This window comes from Microtus oregoni, unplaced genomic scaffold (genome assembly GCF_018167655.1).
Source record: "Microtus oregoni isolate MIOR12 unplaced genomic scaffold, Mior012 000102F_ref0000329, whole genome shotgun sequence".
In the NCBI taxonomy this organism is placed as follows: Eukaryota; Metazoa; Chordata; class Mammalia; order Rodentia; family Cricetidae; genus Microtus; species Microtus oregoni.
Genome location: NW_024544716.1, coordinates 461020 through 479656, shown reverse-complemented (window position 1 = coordinate 479656; position 18637 = coordinate 461020). Strand labels below are relative to the sequence as shown.

The 18637-nt window shown below is 46.4% G+C and overlaps 1 pseudogene; it reads right to left on the bottom strand.

Moving 5' to 3' along the window:
• Positions 1-332: 332 nt before the first annotated feature.
• Positions 333-12164, bottom strand: LOC121443214 (annotated as a pseudogene).
• Positions 12165-18637: the final 6473 nt, after the last annotated feature.

The window sequence follows — 18637 nt, the reverse complement described above, 5'->3', positions numbered from 1 at the left end:
TCACACCGTCGGAAGAGGCACACTAGAGCTCCCTTCTTGAGGACAGACCATGCGCACAGAGAGGTAGCTGTTGACCAGTCAGGAGGAAGCCTTAGCAGAAACCAATTTAGACAGCAGTCTGAGCCCTTTCTTGAGGTGCCAACTGTTCTTCCCATTGGCTTCTATGGCACTCTGCATGGGGCTCATGTTTCTGTAGTGCATGGTTTACATTCAACAGAGTTGGTTGTCATGTGACTCTCTACACCCCAAATCTCATTTCTACCAGTCCTATTCCTTGGAGACAGTCACAAGTACCAGTACCATACCCCCTCCATGAAGTTGTGGGGACTTGGATAGTCATGCTGTATGTAATACCAAGTGCAGTTTCCTCAGGACCAGAGTCTGGAGGATGCTGGGGAGGTCAGGGAGACAACAGCAGCACATCCCAGACAAGGCAAAGAGCAGAGACTCTATTTCAGGTGAGCAGTACATTGTCTCCCTTGAGGGAGAATGTCCTTAGCGAGTTAATGGACACTTGAGTTGGGGCCAGCAGTAACATGCTTCACTTGGCAAGTGGCACCAGCAGCTTTTCTGGGAAGCAACTGTGTTTATGCAACATAGCGCGCCCCTTACATCACAGAGGGTGGGGCTGGACAGGTCTGCTCTGAAGGTGCAGCACCTGTGCACTTTGAGCCAGCTAGAACAGCAGTCACTCTACACAGAAGAGTTCCTTGGTAGAGCGCTGGGTAAATAAGGAACATACACACACACTTAGCTGTCTCTCTCACCCCCCTGTGGCTGTCCTCCTGGGAAGAACTTGACTCTGGAGCCAGCTCTTCTGGTCCAGATCTTAGCCTTTCTTTACCAGTCCGTAAGACAATGATCATTTTCAGGCTGAGAGGTCATGTGTGCCCTGAACCTGGGTGGCAAGGACTGTGATAACACGGGGGCCAGGTGGGACGGGGCAGTGCCATGAGGAATGTCTAGATGATGTTGACAGAACCAGGGCCTAGATAATCTCGGGGACTTGGGGGAGCACTTTGGTTTCTGAGAGGGAGTAGGCTTTCTGTTTTTCTGTCATATAAAGATCATCAGGCTCACTCATTCCTCTTCCATCCAGTGCAGTCTGAGTGGGAGGCACCGAGCAAAGACCCCCAGCACCACTGCTGACCTGGGGTGAGTGCTGGATGTGCCGTCACCTACTATTGCCAGGGCAGTTTCTGAGCCGGCCAGCAGTCACACACCTCTTACAAACAAGGGGCAACTGGCCCCTCCGAACTAGGTGTCAATGACAAGGCCTCCTCAAGGCTACTGGCACAGAGTAGCTGGACCCCAGCCATTTTTAATGCTGGTCCTGACCTGTAGTTCCAATGGCCACGTGCAGAAAGACCTCATCTGGTCTTACACAGTAGAAATGTTAAAAATATAGCAGCCAAAATGGAACTAAGATGTCCAAATTTATCATTATTAGCACAGAATGTTCCAGAAACACAGGAAAGTATGAAAGACAGAACCTAATGGCCACCTTCTTCAAATCACCCAAGGTTAGTCCTGGTATATTTTCTGTTAGTCTTTCCTCCCTGGAGAGACAAATCTCTATCCCCGACTTCTTCCTTTGTTGTTCAATGTTCTTTAGCCACTCTTTTTTCCCTGGAGTCAAGACGAGCCACAGCCAGAAAGTGCTTCATGGAAAAGTGTGTATTTAAGGTGTTTCCAGTTCTCAGCTGCCAGGTACATCTGTAGCCAGTGGCAAAGAGTTCACAGGTCAATTGTTCCCTTTACTTTGAACTTCTTGGCAGATCTCTCACTTGACCGAAGCTGGAAGTTGCTTCCATAAATGTAGGAAATGAAGCCATCAATTTCTATGGTGAACACACAATTTAGCTTGGGGATAACTGAATGGAAAAGAAGAAAGGAAAAAGAATGAGGAACAATACAGACAGTGCGTTCATGTTCATGTAAGCATGATTCATGCACGTTTACAATTTAAATTGTATTAAAGTAGTCGGAGGCTGCTTGTTCACTTCCCAGCTGCCAAGACCCAAAATAATCACACAGAAACTATATTAATTGCAACACTGCTTGGCCAATAGCTTAGGCTTCTTACTAAGTAACTCTTACATCTTAAATTAACCCATTTCTATTAATCTATTAATTCTATTATTGCCATGAGGCTTGTGATTTACCGGTAAGGTTCTGGCATCTGTCTCCTTCGGCAGCTACACGACATCTCTCTGACTCTGCTTTTTCTCCTCTATCTCTGCTTGGAATTCCTGCCTTGTTCTGTTTTGCTCTGTCATAGGCCCAAATAGCTTCTTTATTCATTAACCAATAAAAGCAACAATACAAAAGGACTTCCCACAACATTATTAAGGTGATGCTAGACCTTTATGGCCAGCACTTAGGAGACAAAACAGGCAGATCTGAGAGTTCAAGGCCAGCCTGGTCTACATAGCAAGCTCCAAGCTAGCCAGGACTGCATCTAAGACTGTCTTTAAAAAAGTGTACAGGAATGAGAAGACCCATGCCAGAAGTACGCAAAAAAGACCTGGGCTATTTGATTCACAGTCTAAATATAACTCACTGCCTAATTTCCAGATTTAGGGGTGATTAACTTAATTCCCAGAACTGAGGGCTCTCACACCACCAAAGCCAATTTCCCATACAGTCTTGAATTGGTTCTTAGATTTGTGCAGAGTGGGGAAACTTCTACATTACTTCCTTAGACTTATAAAGTGAGCAGAAGAACATACAGGGAAATGGAAAAACAATGAAGCAAGGCTGTGGGGGTAGCTCAGGCGTAGAGCCCAGGATTAGCTTGGTCTTGATTTCTAGCATCAACAGAAATGAGTACAAACCCCTCAACTGTTGTTTGAACTTTGGATTTGTGGGCAAGGTCAGGTACTGGGGTATTGGAAGATTCAAAAGTACCTGCTGGAGTGGCAATAACCATGCTATGGTGTGGGATTTCCCCCTGTATGCTATGATTTCCATTAATGAATAGAAAAACTGCTTTGGATCTATAGCAGGGCAGAACTTAGCTAGGTGGGGAAAACTAAACTGAATGCTGGGAGAAAGAAGGGCTGAGTCAGAGAGAAGCCATGGAGCCTCTGCCAGAGACAAACTCTGGGAACTTTACCTGGTAAGCCACAGCCTTGTGGCAATGCACAGATTAAGAGAAATGGGCTAAATTAACATGTAAGAATTAGCCAATAAGCTAGAGCTAATGGGCCAAGCAGTGATTTAAATATGTGTGATTATTTCAGGGATAAGTGGCTAGGGATGAACAAATGGCTCTCTCCTCCCAACAACACTAAAACTCAAGAGTATCTCCAGCAAGGGTGCAGTTTTCAGAACTCCAGTGGCAGGCTGTTTTGGTTTCTTCTGCCTGTCTTTTAGTTATTCATTTGAGAGGTGGTGACCTTAGCAATGAGTGCCGAAGACCCAGATAAGCAGTTCTTCTGTCCTATTTATGGACAGGCTGCTGTGTTCATGATGTCTCTTGGTAGCCATAGGGGCAGGGGCCTCTCTCTGCAGTTCATAACATAGCAAGAACCTGCAGACTCTGACTCCATTGTCAAGTAGAACCTGAAAACCTCAAGGAAAGGATAATGCTCTCTCTCTCTCTCTCTCTCTCTCTCTCTCTCTCTCTCTCTCTCTCTCTCTCTCCCTAGGGACACAGCACACACCTTTCAGTCTGTCTTCTTTGGTGATGATCTTGAAGACACGCTTGGTCTCCTGCAGGAGCATTCCTGTGACCCCCAGATAGGAGGGGCACTTGGATTTTGTCACTGCAAAGGAGAAAAGCAGATGAGGGTAAGGCCTGGGTAGTGCCAGCAGTCACAGCTTGGCCTCAGGGACTAGGAGCCTGGCCCTTCTAAGCTGAGGAAGAGAAGGCCCAGAGGATAGTGGCTCTGTAGCTGGGCAATGACCAAGCCAGCAAGAGCCCAGGATTCCCAACTCTTAGTCCTGAGCTTTGCAATCTCTGGGCTGTTCTCAGGTATCCTTTGGGTTTTATGCAGGGTTCTGGAGCCACAAGGCCATACACATAAAGAACTAAGTCCAGTCGTGTTGCTTTGATGGAGTAAGTGCCATGGGCAGGACATCCATCATTCACTTTTGACTCTCCTGAACATTTCCTTGAATGCAGTCCTCCTGTAGAGCTGCCCAGAAGTGACAGGCGATTCACCTCACTGGCAGGGCCCTGCCTCCTCCATGTAATCAGCACTTGGAGCTAACTATGTGCTTAGTGTGCTAGGTCAGTGCTGGGACAGGACACTGAACGTGATGGCCTGTATCCTGCTCCTGTGAGCTGAAGCTCTCATGGAGGACAGTGATAGACAGCACGGGCTATTCTATTTCTTGATACTGATAATGGCTATGAGGAAAATAAGAACAGCACAATGAGAGTGGAGGGGAAACCTTAGTGGTGGTAGACTCTCAGGAAGTGACATTAGGAAAGGGACCTGAGTTACAGCAGGAGTCAATGCACGAACCTTCAGAGCCCCTTCGTGGAGAGAAGGAGCCAAGCCAAGGTACCAGGTGTGCAAGTCACACAGAGGGCAGCCAAAGGACACCATAGATTTTTACTCTGACTGGATGGGAAGCTGCTGGAGGCTTAGGACAGGCAAATGGCAGTCGGGAGTCTGATGTCTGATGACAGCCTTCATTCTGTGTATTTCTTCTGGTGTGTATGTGGGAATAAAACAGTATGTGAGCCGGGGGAGGGTGAGAGAAGCTTCCACAGCAGCTTGAGGGAGTTAGAGGCAGGTCAGATTCAGGAACTAGGTGTGTTAACCGACTTGAGGTGCAGGATTAGGAAAGAGGTAATGTGTATGTACTTCTAGGTCTCTAGCCTGAACAAACTGATATGGAGATATGTCATAATCAGAGAGCTGACCTCAGGGGAGACCAAGGGCTCTGTGTGAGGTACTTTGAGGCCCCTCCTGGCTGTCCAAGTAGCTGTTGGGTGCCATGGGGTGAATGAGTCTGGCAATCATGGAAAAAGTCTGCACTGGTGATGGCACCCTGGAAACATGAAGAGGGGGATCTGTCCCCCAGAGTCTGCACTAGAGGCGAGGTGACAACAGTATGAGCTGACGGCATGCAGACACCACTTAGTGCGTGTTTAACAAGTCCCAGCACGGGTCAGGACACAACCACCTTAGATCCTCACTGCTTGTAACTTAGAGAAACCTCAGGATGGCAAGTGACAGATTCCAGGCTGAGTACTGCCACTGAGTAGCAGTCTCCAGATGACCATATGCTCTCACAGAAATTACCTGAAATAATAGCACCGTGAAGATCCGCCTTCAGGAGCTTTGCTTGAATCATCTGTGGCTGCCTAGGAGGTCAAGAGAGCCCACAAAGAAGAGCTGGTAACAAAGCAAACAGGATCACAAACGCCCACAGCCAGCTGGTTTCCCAGGCTGCGTCTCTAGTGCACGCAAGACTTGGGATCTAATCCCATGGCAGGCATCAGAAATAAAACTCACGTGTCTGGCTTGAGCCCGTTGCACAGGTCACGGATGTACTGCTTCCAGAGTTCATGCAGAGGGAGGAAGAGACTGTATCTGTCAGAGTCAGAAACACGAGCTTGGGATTTCCAGTGTTCGGCAAACCAGAGCTGGGCTCAAGGCCGAGAGTAAGCACGAGGGAATACCCGAGACTGCGTGGAAGCCGTAGGTGCCCTGACGACAATGTGACGAAGGCCAAGTACATTCCCCTCCTTGAACCTCAATTTCTTCCCTGGCAGAACCTTTTCAGGGCTAAATTACTGCTCTCGAGAAGGGAAGAGGGGGCCCTTTGCCTTGATGCCCTTCCTCCTGGCCAGTTGTAGACATGATGGAGGAGCCCCTGGCTCTGAGCAGGAGAGCATCTGAAGGTGGTGATGTAGCCTCAGCCATAACAACCCAGGTGCAGGTTTCCAGGCAGGCCCTTGTATAAGGTGGCAGGATCGTCTGGAAGGGAGGGTAAAGGACCAAGAGCTTTTCTCTGGGGTTATCCTTTGTCTTGGTGCCCATTCATACCAATCCAGGATCAGAGTCAGGAACACCAGGCTCGAATCTGAAACAGGCACTTCCTGCAAGGACTCCAGGAAGGCAGCCCCAGTGCAAAGTGACACTCTCTTGCCTTCTGGGACAAGAAAGGCTGCGTGGCTATGGAGTGTTATACAAAGCCTAAACATAGTGGCTGTAAACACAAACTCAGAACCATCTCGAGGGAGACATCCTTCCACAAAACAGTGACACATTCCTTTCAGAAACTTCTGAAATGCCAAGGCAGGACCTCTCTCTGGCAGCAACCTCTTAGTGGATGATTCTGTCTGGTGATGTTAAAGGGTATAGGAAAGCACATATTAAAGAATATCAGCCTGTTGCTATGGGAAACAGAGACACTTACTAGTGAGGCTAGGAGAGAAGTTAAATGATGAAAAGTCCTCAGTCTGACCAATGCCTGTCTTTTAGAGGCCAAACTATGACATAAGAAAATTGGTATCGGGAAGCCGCCCCCTTGTGGCAGATGGCGAAGAAGCCCCTGAGACTAATGGGGCAGAGCTGTCCAGGGAATCCTTGGGATCCCCAGTCCAGAGCCCTACCAGGAAGGCTAGGCAATGGTGAGTGGCAAGGCCATGGGAAGACTGGAGTACCTCTGTTGCTCTGGGCTAAAGTCAAAGAGCCTCTGTCTCTCCTCTGTTTGGAAGAGAGGCCTTTGGATTTCTTCTTCTGCTTTGGTTTCTGGCGAGTGAAGTATTCCAAGACCACAGCCTTGCGCTGCAGATGGCTCTCACAGTCTTGCTGGCTCAAATGAGGGATGGTCCGCTTCAGGAAGGCCCTCACAAAGGCCTCAGCCCGCTGGGTTCCCAGCTCCTGCTCAGAGACAGGGTGGTGTGGTTCACTGTTCCGCTCTCAGACACCAGGGCACTCATCCCGTTCCTGAGAGCCACCATCTCTGCTGAGCTAGGCTCACACATCTCCTGTCTGCCTAGTGTTTCCTACACACAACTACCAAAATGTAAAAGTCACACTCATGTGCTAACTGTGACACCGCCCCACACTGCAGCCAGGTCAAACGCTGACCAGTCCTGCTTCCTTGAGGTTACTCTACTGAGCATTCAAAATCCTTTGTAATGCAAATCTTCTCTAATCCTTGTGGGGAAGGAAGCTTGAGAAATGAACTACACAGGTTATTTAATAAGTCATGACCACAAGACTATCTTGAAGTGAAAGAGAACTGGGGTTGTTAGGGAAATGAGCCATTTCAGTATTAGGGGAAACTGTCTGGGGGTTCCAGGTAGGTCAAGGAGGAGAAATTCTGACAGTGAGCAGCACAGTCCTCTTCCCTTGCTTTCAGCCTTGTGGACTCCACGCGGCTGCCCTTGGAGAGGTCTGCTCCAGGCCCACTTTGAGGCAGAAACTGTGAAGTGCATCTCGGGCACACTCACTCTCAACCACAGGACATATACAGAGTTATATGGACTCCTGGGGAAGGTTGGGAGACTGTTTCACAGCCGCATCAGTCCTGAAACATGCTTCGTTTCCCACCTCTCAGGCTGGGGTAGCAACAGTCTACTCTACACTGGCCGGCAGGTACCTCGCTTGGCCTTCATCTGCTGCAGCTCTGGGCAGTGTTCTTTCCTGAGCACCTACCTCTTGGCTGGGCCATTTGCTGGGTTCTTTTTGCATCACCCAGACAGTAAAAACAAGTCTGAGGCTAACTGCCAGCTTTAGGTTAGCATATCAATAGTAAATGATACCCTCTTTGTGCTAATACAGGAGATAAAAAGAATACATAATCTTTGAGGTAGTTCAAGTCAGGGATGGCTAAACATTCATCATCAATAGAAGGACAATTTGGTTCTTTTAAATACATATGTGGTCTCTCTTTCAAGGGGAAATACAATTAAAGGTGGTTAACTGGCCTTTTAACATCTTGATTTAAAGGATATTCATTCTCTCTCTCTCTCTCTCTCTCTCTTATTCTCTCTCTCTCTCTCTCTCTCTCTCTCTCTCTCTCTCTCTGAGACAGGATTTCTCTGTAGCTCTGACTGTCCTTGAACTTAGAGAGCTGCCTGCCTCTGCCTCCAGGTGCTGGGATTAAAGGCGTGCCCCACACAACCTGGCAGGATAGGAGCCACAGGTAAAGCTTCTGCCCAATTGACAAAGCCTGTGAAGCATCCAGAGAGAATCTGTAACATCCACTTATGGAATGGGCTGAGCACTGAATGGGGCACAGAAGCAAGATCAAGACATGTTTCTGGTAAGCACAGGCTGTCTGTCGTTCCATACAGAGTGGGAGATGACATGAAATTAAGAGCTGACTCCGGTACCCTAAGAAAGGAGCCTAGAACATGAAGACACCAACCAAAAAGACCTTGATTTGGCCTAAAGTACGACCTGTGCAGATGAGTAATCCATGGAAAAGAACAGCTAGATGAGTCTAAGAAGACATTGAGCCTGCTCTGCTGTCAAGTCTACTGCTCCCAGCCTCCTCTGAACGACTGTACCTGCACCTCGTGCTCTCTGGCTTCTTTGTGAGGAAATGCACGGTAAATCACAGCTGGGGACAAACACAAAAATAGACGATTACTTCTGTTAGGAATGAGTATAATACCCAAGGCTTTTCTAACTATGACAATAGCTACACTTATTTAGAGAAGGAATACTGAGTTAGTAGGAAACGGCAAAGCTTTCTTGGATGATCCTCCTGTTTTACTCTGCAGTGTTGGGGGGTTAAACTCAGTGGTGTTTTATACACGCCAGGCAAGTGCTTCACCTTGGATCCATGTCCTGACCCTACTGAACACTGCTTAGTTACATATTACTTAAACAAGGCCTCACTTTGTATCCTAGGCTCGCTTAGAAATTGCTATGGAGCCCACAGTGGCCTTAATCCCCCAACACTCTGGTCTCAGGCTCCCAGTGCTAGTTGCTGGGATAATAGACATGTACCACCTCAACTGTCTTACATACTTCTTCCTCTTTCCTCTGGCTGGATTTGTCCTAGAAATTCCCAGGATGAGGTTTAAAAAGAACACTTCTCAAAGCTTAACATGTTTAAGAATCACTGGTATCTTATTAAAGCATGGGTTTAGTTCCTACTCCAGATTCTGCCTGTCTAAAAGAAGTCCTCACTGGAGCACTCTAGAGTTGATCTCATTTAAAATACTGGTTATAGTTACACGTGGGCAGCGCTCACTAAGTAGTGAAGACTCTAAAGGTGAGGTGACATTAATGGCTAGGGCATGTGGTTGGTTGAAATACTACAATTTGCTGACTACAAGAAATTCGAAACAGATTTTTCACAGTTCAGAATCCTGACAAGATAAAATACAACAGTCTTTTTTTCAAGTTCTAAATATGTCCAGCATGATGCTGAAGTCCCTTTAACCATCCATGCTCCTGTTTCTTATTTGTTTGGAGGAAACCATCATGGTGGCACTGGGGGACAGAGTACAGGAGTAAATGGGATAAGAAAGAGCAAATGACCAGAAAATGTAGCTCACACGACCCCCTATACATTTATTTCTAAGGTGAGTGTAGTGACACACATGGTTAATCCTGTCACTTCAGAGGGAGAGGCCAGCCTAGTTTACACTGTGAGTTCCACCACATAGCTCGCCTTATCCCAACAGCAACAACACAAACAAAGAAACAAAAACCCATCTCTGTTCTCTTGGGCTTCCCTGAGTACATGTTTGCCCAAGTAAACAAACCAAGGTAGTTAGCAGTTTTACATGGAGAATCTGGTTCTCCCTTGAACTGTAGATTGAGTTTGTTTACTGAGAAAATTGTGCAGGGCCTGGGACCCTAGGAATAACTTTGTTTTACCTACGCCAGATGCCTATCATCAGGATTAGAAGTCTTTATGCATCAGTACACATGTAACAGCTCTGGTATACTCATTGCTTGTCAAGCAGTTGATTTAAAAGGACACAAATACACTCAGAAGTGTGTGTGCACATTTACTTTAGTCTCATTAATTCTTCTAAGCAATTTTAAATTAGTTATTCCTAACTATGCCCATAATATTTCAAAATTTTATTTATTTTTTATTTTTTTTCTTTTTAAAAGATTTATTTACTTTTATTATGTATACAACATTCTGCCTCCATGTATGCCCGTGCTCCAGAAGAGGGCGCCAAATCTCATTACAGATGGTTGTGAGCCACCATGTGGTTGCTGGGAATTGAACTCAGGACCTCTGGAAGAGCAGCCTGTGCTCTTAACCACTGAGCCATCTCTCCAGCCCCTAATCTTCTAAAAAAAAAGTATTTATTTATTTATTATGCATACAATATTCTTTCTGCGTGTATGCCTGAAGGCCAGAAGAGGGCACCAGACCTCATTACAGATGGTTGTGAGCCACCACGTGGTTGCTGGGAATGAACTCAGGACCTTTGGAAGAGCTGGCAATGCTCTTGACCGCCGAGCCATCTCTCCAGCCCAAATTTATTTTCTTAAAAAACCATCTCTTTACATTTTACATACCAATCCCAGCTTCTACCCCATCCCCCTCCTCCCGTTCGCTTCACCTTCTCCCCCACCCTACCACCATCCACTCTTCAGAGAGGGAAAGACTTCCCATGGGAAGTCACCAAAGTCTAGCAAGACCAAGGCCCTCCCCAGTATAAGGCCGAGCAGGGTATCCCTCCAAAGAGAATGGGTTCCCAAAAGCCAGTACAAGCAGTAGGGGTAAACTCTGGTCTCACTGTCAGTGGTCCCAGTCTGCCCCAGTCATACAGCTGTCACTATAAACTAGAGGGCCTAGTTTGGTCCTATGCTGGTTGCCTCTCTGTCAGGCTGGAGTCGGTGAGCTCCCAGTTCATGTAAGCTGTTTCAGTGGGTATCTCCACCATGGTCTTGACCCCGTTGCTCATATTATCGCTTTCCCTCTCTTCGACTGGACATTGGGAGCTCAGACCAGTGCTTCACTGTGGATCTCTGCATCTGCTTCCATCAGCTTCTGGATGAAGGTTCTATGATGACATTTAAGATAGTCATCAATCTGACTACAGGTAAGGCCAGTTCAGGCATCCTCTCCACTATTGCTTAGGGTCTTAGCTGGGGTCATCCTTGTGGATTCCTGGGAATTTCTCTATGCACATAATACTGAAGTCGAGATATGCCAAGGCACGCGATCTCTGAGAACAGGACAGGGCAGGAGTGCGAATCATCTTGATCGTATCCACTCTCCCCTCTAATAGTGCTCCAGTGCTTGCTTCCCCTTCCTGACACATCTGTGTTCTGATCAAATACCACCGCCTTAGGTTTGAGATACTGCGCCTGGGAAGATTTTTTTACAGGATGAAGCGTGAAAAGCCAGGCTGTAGAGGGGAGCAGGCACTTGGCCACAGTTATCAGGGCAGGCAATGCCTAGTTCTGGCCAAGGCCTTGGATCCACCTCTTCTAGTTTCCCGGGTGAGAACACACTCGATCGATCGTGACATCTATTCCTAGCTTAGAGAGAGTCGGGCCGATTCACACTCTGGGTCTCGATTTCTTTTGTGTGCTGAGTCAACTCCATGGATATTGTCCTGGGACTCTTTGGGACAGGTATCCCTGATTCATCTTCCAGTCCCGACCCTTTCTATACTGTGATCCGTGCCCAATTTCGTGTCTCTCATCCCGCTTACCCTTCATCGTCGGAACACTTCCGGAGCGCTCTGATGACGTCTCCTTCGGGCCTCACGATTCTTTCTTTTTCTTCGTTTTGTTCTGCAGCTTTCGGTCACCAGGACTCTTTCTTGTCTAAATTTCCGCTAGAAAACCAAGAAACAACGTAGGCACAGTACACAAACAGACTTGCTCCAGCGGGCAACAGTGGACTGCGACCAGATTTCGGAGATGGCGCCTTGCGTGACGTCATCAACGCGCGTTGTCGTCTGGCGGTACCTGCGCCTTAGGTTTAGCTCCGCGGCCAAGGGAGGGGCGAGCTAACCGCCCCTTCTGTGCCGGGAGGAGTCCGTTCGTTGTGTCATCTTTCGTTTGAGTCTCTCACCGGTTGAAAGAGTCGGGTCACGGGTCAGAATTAATGAAGTACAGCGAGGCAAGCTGTCATGGAGGAGACGCAAGGGAGATTGGGGACAGGGAGGGCAGAAATGGGTCTGAAATAGTGGAGGTAATGGCTGTAGTGAGGTCTTAGGATTCCTTCAGCGTGTTTGAGACAGGGTTTCTCTGTGTAACAGTCCGGGCCGCCCTGGAACTCACTGTAGACCTGGTGCCCTAAGACTTAGACATCTGCCTGCCTCTGCCCCCTGAGTGCTGGGATTAAAGGCCTGACCACTACTGCCCCGATTGTCTGTCTGTCTGTCTGTCTGTCTGCCTGCCTGCCTCCCTCCCTCCCTCCCCCTCCCCCTCCCCCTCCCCTCCCCCCTTCTCTCTCTCTCGCTCTCGCTCTCTCTCTTCTCTCTATTATGGCGTGAACCACCGCCAACTGTTTATTTGTTTGTTTGTTTAGCAAGGGGCTCTTGTGACGCTGACTGGTCTAGAATTCCCTCACAGATACTATTCCCATCTTGTAACGGTGTCCGGGAATTTCCTTCTGTCTACTAAGGACAGCTACTAAGTTTTATGATCCCGTTTAAGGGTCTCTTTTCTATGAGTAAAGAAGGAGAGTAGCTTTATCTGCTTTTGCTCTCAGAACGCGTGCTTTTTTAAATTAATTTTCCCCTGTGAAGACAAAAGTCTCCCTGTGGAGCCCAGACACTTGCTATGTAGCCCAGACTGAGGATGGAAGTGTCAGTCCTGTCACAGCTCCTGGAGCACTAGAATTTCCCTGCCTCTCTGACTGCCTCTAACCCAGACAGCGTTCTTGAGACTGGGAACATTAATTTCTGTCGGTAAGATAAAAGACAACAAGTAATTCTCATGGCTAGAGATCTGGGACACAGAGGCCCAGCCCAGCCTTCTCAGGTTGCTTGGGTTCTGTCCAGACACTGCCCTTAACTTCTCATGAGTGCTGCCTCTAACTTGGATGGTGGGTGAGAGAAAGCAAAGTTATTGTCCCTGTACTCTCTTAAGTCAGTGATTTTTTAATACTGAGTACTATGCATACAACCTCCTTTTAAAGAAGGACAAAGAATTCTCAGAGAAACTTGGGCAAACACCACCACATCCTTGTTTAAGAAACATAGGCTTTGTATCTCTTTGGGTGATAGTTGTGTGCCATTTTGATCTTAGGCAGTATAGGACATGCTAACACACATATGGTTTAGAGCTTGAGGCCAGCCTGACAGCAACAGGATGGACATTCTGTGTGGCATTCGCAAAGGCCTGTGACTAGTTTAGCATCTATAAGACTGTGGAGAGAAAGTGCCCTTGGGGACTCAACATGTGAACTCAGTATTGTACCACTTGATTTCTTTTTGTGACTGGGTCTTTGTAGGCCTGACTGTCCTGGAACTGGATATGTAGATCAAACTGGCCACAAACTCTACCTGCTTCAATCCCAAGAGTGCTGGGATTAAAACATTTTAAAAGATTATTTGACAAAAATTGTATATATGTATGACATTTAAAATGACACTTTCAAATTTATATATTGTGAAGAATAGCTAAATCAGACCAATTAACCCAATACCCTCATATAATTGTTTTTGTGGTGAGACATTTAAAATTGTAGTGATGTTTTTCAAGCAAATGATGTTGCTATAGTTACTATGACATAATTAGAATATTATATGTGAACTTTTGGTTTTCTTTAAAAAGTTAATTAATTAATTATTGATGCTTAGGATCAACCCAGGACTAACTTATGCTGTATACCACTAAACTATTCCTCCTCACAGTTATGAACTTAGAGAAGCACAAGACAACAGCGGACTAGGTGTGTAGCTCAGTGGTAGAACACTTGCTTTGTACAATGAGGCTCTGAGTTTGATTCCCAGAGCTGCAGGGATGAGGTTGGGTTAGACAACAAAAGCAGCAGTCATTTTGTGGGTCGTATATGACTTCCGTGGACACAGTGACAGAGGCAAAGGCCAGTCTCTTTCAGGATCTTAGGAGTTTCTATTTTTAAAAGAACTATTTTTATTTTGTGAGTGGTTTTGCTTTGGTTTTCCAAGACAGGGTTTCTCTGTGTAACAGCCTTAGCTGTCCTGTAATCCACTTTGTAGACCAGGCTGGTCTGCAACTCATAGAGATCATCCTGCCTGCCTCTCAAGTGCTGGGATTAAAGGTGTGTACTACCATGCCTGGCTCAATTTTATAGTCTTTTGTCTTTACGTAGCTATGCGCACTGTGTATGCAGTGCCTTTAGAGGCCAGAAGAGGGAGCCAGATTCTCTGGAACTGGACTTAACACAGACAGTTGTAACCCTTTGTGGGTTCCATGTGCATTGATCCTGATCCTTGGGAAGAATAGCAGGTGCTCTTAGCTGCTGAGCCCTCTCTCTAGCCTAGTTATTAGAAACCACTTAATGAACTCTTTTCAGATAGCCAGCATAGCTTTGGGTATCTGCCAATGTTCCCTGTGATACTCAGATTACAGTAGGGTAATGAGTTCCCTAGAGCACAGTTGTCTGCTTACTAAATATTTGCTCTTTAAGAAGGAGATGCCCCCACTTTATCATCTTCAGAAAACAGTGCAATACAAGAAATATCTATTAGAATTCTTGTGATTATTCTTTATGATAGCAAAGTCTCAGAACAATATTTGACAGTCATGGGCTGAGCAAATAAAATATGTGCTAATTTATTTGGTAAATTTATCATGTAGGTGATAGAGGGCATGTCTATAATCCTAGCACACAGAAGGCTAGGCCAGGAGGGTAGAGAGTTTTTTTTTTAAATTTATTTATTTATTAAAGATTTCTGCCTCCTCCCCGCCACTGCCTCCAATTTCCCGCCCCCTCCCCCGATCAAGTCCCCCTCCCTCATCAGCTCAACCGGCAATCAGGGTTCCCTGCCCTGTGGGAAGTCCAAGGACCACCCACCTCCATCCAGGTCTAGTAAGGTGAGCATCCAAACTGCCTAGGCTCCCACAAAGCCAGTACGTGCAGTAGGATCAAAAACCCAATGCCATCGTCCTTGAGTTCTCAGTAGTTCTCATTGTCCACTATGTTCAGCGAGTCCGGTTTTATCCCATGCTTTTTCAGACCCAGGCCAGCTGGCCTTGGTGAGTTCCCGGTAGAACATCCCCAATGTCTCAGTGTGTGGGTGCACCCCTCGCGGTCCTAAGTTCCTTGCTCGTGCTCTCTCCCCTTCTGCTCCTGATTTGGACCTTGAGATTTCAGTCCGGTGCTCCAATGTGGGTCTCTGTCTCTGTCTCCTGTCATCGCCTGATGAAGGTTAGTATTCAGGAGGATGCCTATATGGAGGGTAGAGAGTTTGAGACCCTCTTAGCATACACAGTAGGACCCTGTTTGAAAAAGCAAACAAATGAAAGGCTTCAAAAATTCTGATTCCTAGGCGTCTCTTATGAGAGTTGCCTAGCAGATGAGTACCTAGAATCTGTTTTTAAAAAGGATTTTAAAAATTTGCCAGAGAAACCCTGTCTCGAAACAAAACAAAACAAATTTGCATGTTTGTGTGTGTGTGGTGTGCATGTGTGTGTGTGTACACACACATGTGCACGTGTGTGCTCACTGTACCTGTGCCAGTAGTCATAGAGGCTAGAGAAGAGTTCCACTGAATCTGGAGTTTGTGGAGCCACCTGCTGTGGGTGCTGGGACCTCTGGATGAACAGCAAGATATCTTAACCCCTGAGCCATCTTGCAGCCCAGAATCTGTATTTTTAGAGGATGTTCTCAGGTGAGGTGTTCTTAAAGAACAGCTGAAGTAGGGTCACCTTACAGGTTAGATAATCACAATGTTTAGGATGGTTATGGAAAAATGGTAAATGACACCAAATCTACACTGAAAAATTATACAATTACATTGAAAGATATCATAATGGGTCACGAAATGTTTTTGCTCATTTAAAAAATTCATCTTATAGAAGTGACACCTTAACTTTCCCCTTTATAGCAATGAGCGGTAACCTTTGCATCATGGATGTGCACATATTTTTCCACAAGCGAATCTGTGGAAATTCTGCGAGAAGTTGCGGTTCAGTGACATGACAGTGACTCCACCCACCTCCAACAACTTAGTATGGAAAAGTTGAAGTAGGATTGGTGAGTTGGCTCAGCAGGTAAAGTGTTTACCATCTAAATCTGACCATTGAATTTCATCGACAAATTCCACTAGGACAGAAAAGAACTGACTCCAGAGAGTGACCTCTGACCTCCACACATGCCATGACACGCGTGTACCAGCGTTTACACTCACCCTCTCCAGGCTGTAAATGTTTCTATAGCTAGATTATTTTGCTTGCTGCCCTAAGACCTTCAGCTTGCCATACTGAAGACTGAAGAATTTTTCATATAGAAAATCAAGAGTAAGTTTCAGTCATTAAACACATGAGTATTTGAAAATCAAGTGATTGACTTGAATTACTTTCTTTTTTTCCCTTTTTATTTTATTATTGTTTTTTATTTTTACTTATGTGCATTGGTTTTTTTCCTGCATGTGTATCTATATGAGGGCATCAGGTACCCTGAAACTGGAGTTAGAATTGTGAGCTGCCGTGTGGGTGCTTGGAATTGAACCCACGTCCACCAGAACAACCAGAGCGCTTGACCACTGAGCCATCTCTCCAGCCCCCTTTTTTTCTTTTACAGTTATTATGTGTGTCTGTGTGTGTTTGTATGTGCGCACCACAGCGCATGTGTGAAGTCTAAGGACCGGTGTAGGGGTCAGTTCTCTCCGTTCACTCTGTGCCCCTGAAATCGAAGCCCTGCCATCAGGTTTGGCAGCAGCATATTCACCCACTGTGTTAGTTAGGATTTCTGTTGCTGTGATGAAGACTACGACCAAAAGCAACTTGGAGAGGACAGGGTTTATATAAATTTATTCACATCCTGAGTCACAGGCCGTTGAGGGAAGCCAAGGCAGGAACTCAAAGGCGAATGAGTCTGGAGGTAGGGGTGATGCGGAGGCCATGGAGGAGCGATGCTTATTGGCTAACCCCTCAGTGTTTGTTCAGTCTGTTTTCCTACAGAACCTAGGACCACCTGCCCAGGAGTGGTAGCAGCCACAGTGAGGTGGGCCTCTTACATCAATCACTAATTTAGAAAATGCTTTCTGGAGGCATTTTCTCAACTGAAACCTCAGTTTCACCCTGCAGTCGGGTGAACTCGTATCAAGTTGGCACAAAACTAGCCAGCATACTCACAGAACCAACTTGCTAGCCCCTTAGTTTATTTCTTGCTGCCGTGACACCATACACACAAAAAATAGGGTGGGAAGGTTAACTTTGGCTCAGGGTCTGTGATCTGCAGTCTGTCACAGCAGAGTGGGCGTGCTGGAGTGGCCCAGTTCATGGCAGCGGAAGTGTGTGGCAGTGACTGCTTATGTCATGGCTGACCAAGAAAAGCAGAGCGGCTAGGACTGTCTGGGCTCTAAACTCAAAGGCCACTCCTACTTATCCACTTCCTCCAGGAAGGCTGGGCTTCCTGAGGGTTCCATAGCCTTCCCAAATATTACCACCAGCTAGGGAACAAGTACTCAAAACATGAGCCTCTGGGGGACATTGCAGATTCAAGCCATGTGTTCCGTAGGTGACGGAGATCCGTTTATCTAATGACTTCTGGTGACGGTGGGAATTACTTTCTGTAGCCTCCTTCACTTTCAAATTAGGGAATCACATTTCTACAGGAGTTTCCCAACACCACTTAAAACTTAGGGATTAGATGAATTACCTCCAAGCGTGCAATTAGAGCCAGAAGGCCTGGTTAATCATCAGAGGTGTAATCTACCAAGTTTCCTTACTCTTTTATTTCATTTGCTGTATGAAATGTGTGTACACCCATGCATACATGTGTCTCAGCCTGCCCAGTGATGGGATTGTAGATCACTACTGTGTCCAATTCTGGCTCTTTTGAATATGCATGAGAGAGAGAGAGAGAGAGAGAGAGAGAGAGAGAGAGAGAGAGAGAGAGGCCTTTTTGTGCTTTCACAGAAGAAATCCCCTTGTGTAACAGCATGAGAACAACAGAGGGTGAATATTTCCCATCTTATCCAAAATGTCTGGGACCAGAAGTGCCTCTTTCTTTGGAGTTTTCTGAACTGGGGGAATATTGGCATGAATCTGCTGATTGAAGTATCTTAATCTGAAAACGCGAAGCTGGAAATTGTCCTGAAAATCTGATGGTTTTTCAAGATACTTTGGATTCTGGGTTACTTCCGATTTTAATTGTGAATTCTCCTGTGCTTGCTTCATAGCTGACTTGGAGTACTCTGCGATACAACACTGCCTGACAGGATACCCAGCTTTATCTATGCCCTCAACAATTAAGACACAGATTATGAACTTCCTGGCCCTGCTTTGCACTTGATCCAAATACTGGCCTCAGTACAGAGGATTGCCATGCAGGGCTTGGAGGTTGTGGATAGAGGAGAACATGGGTACAGTGGCACCAGCACGCTTCAGGTTGGTGATTACCTATTGTGTTTGGGAGTATACGTGTGTATGTTCACCATGCCATGTATGTGGACGTCAGAAGACAGCTCAGAAGAGTTGCTCTTTTCCTTCTATCTAGTTTAGGATATTGAACTTTGGTTATCAGGCGTGGCAGGCTGCTCTCTTACCCACTGACCCACTTTTCTGGCCATGGT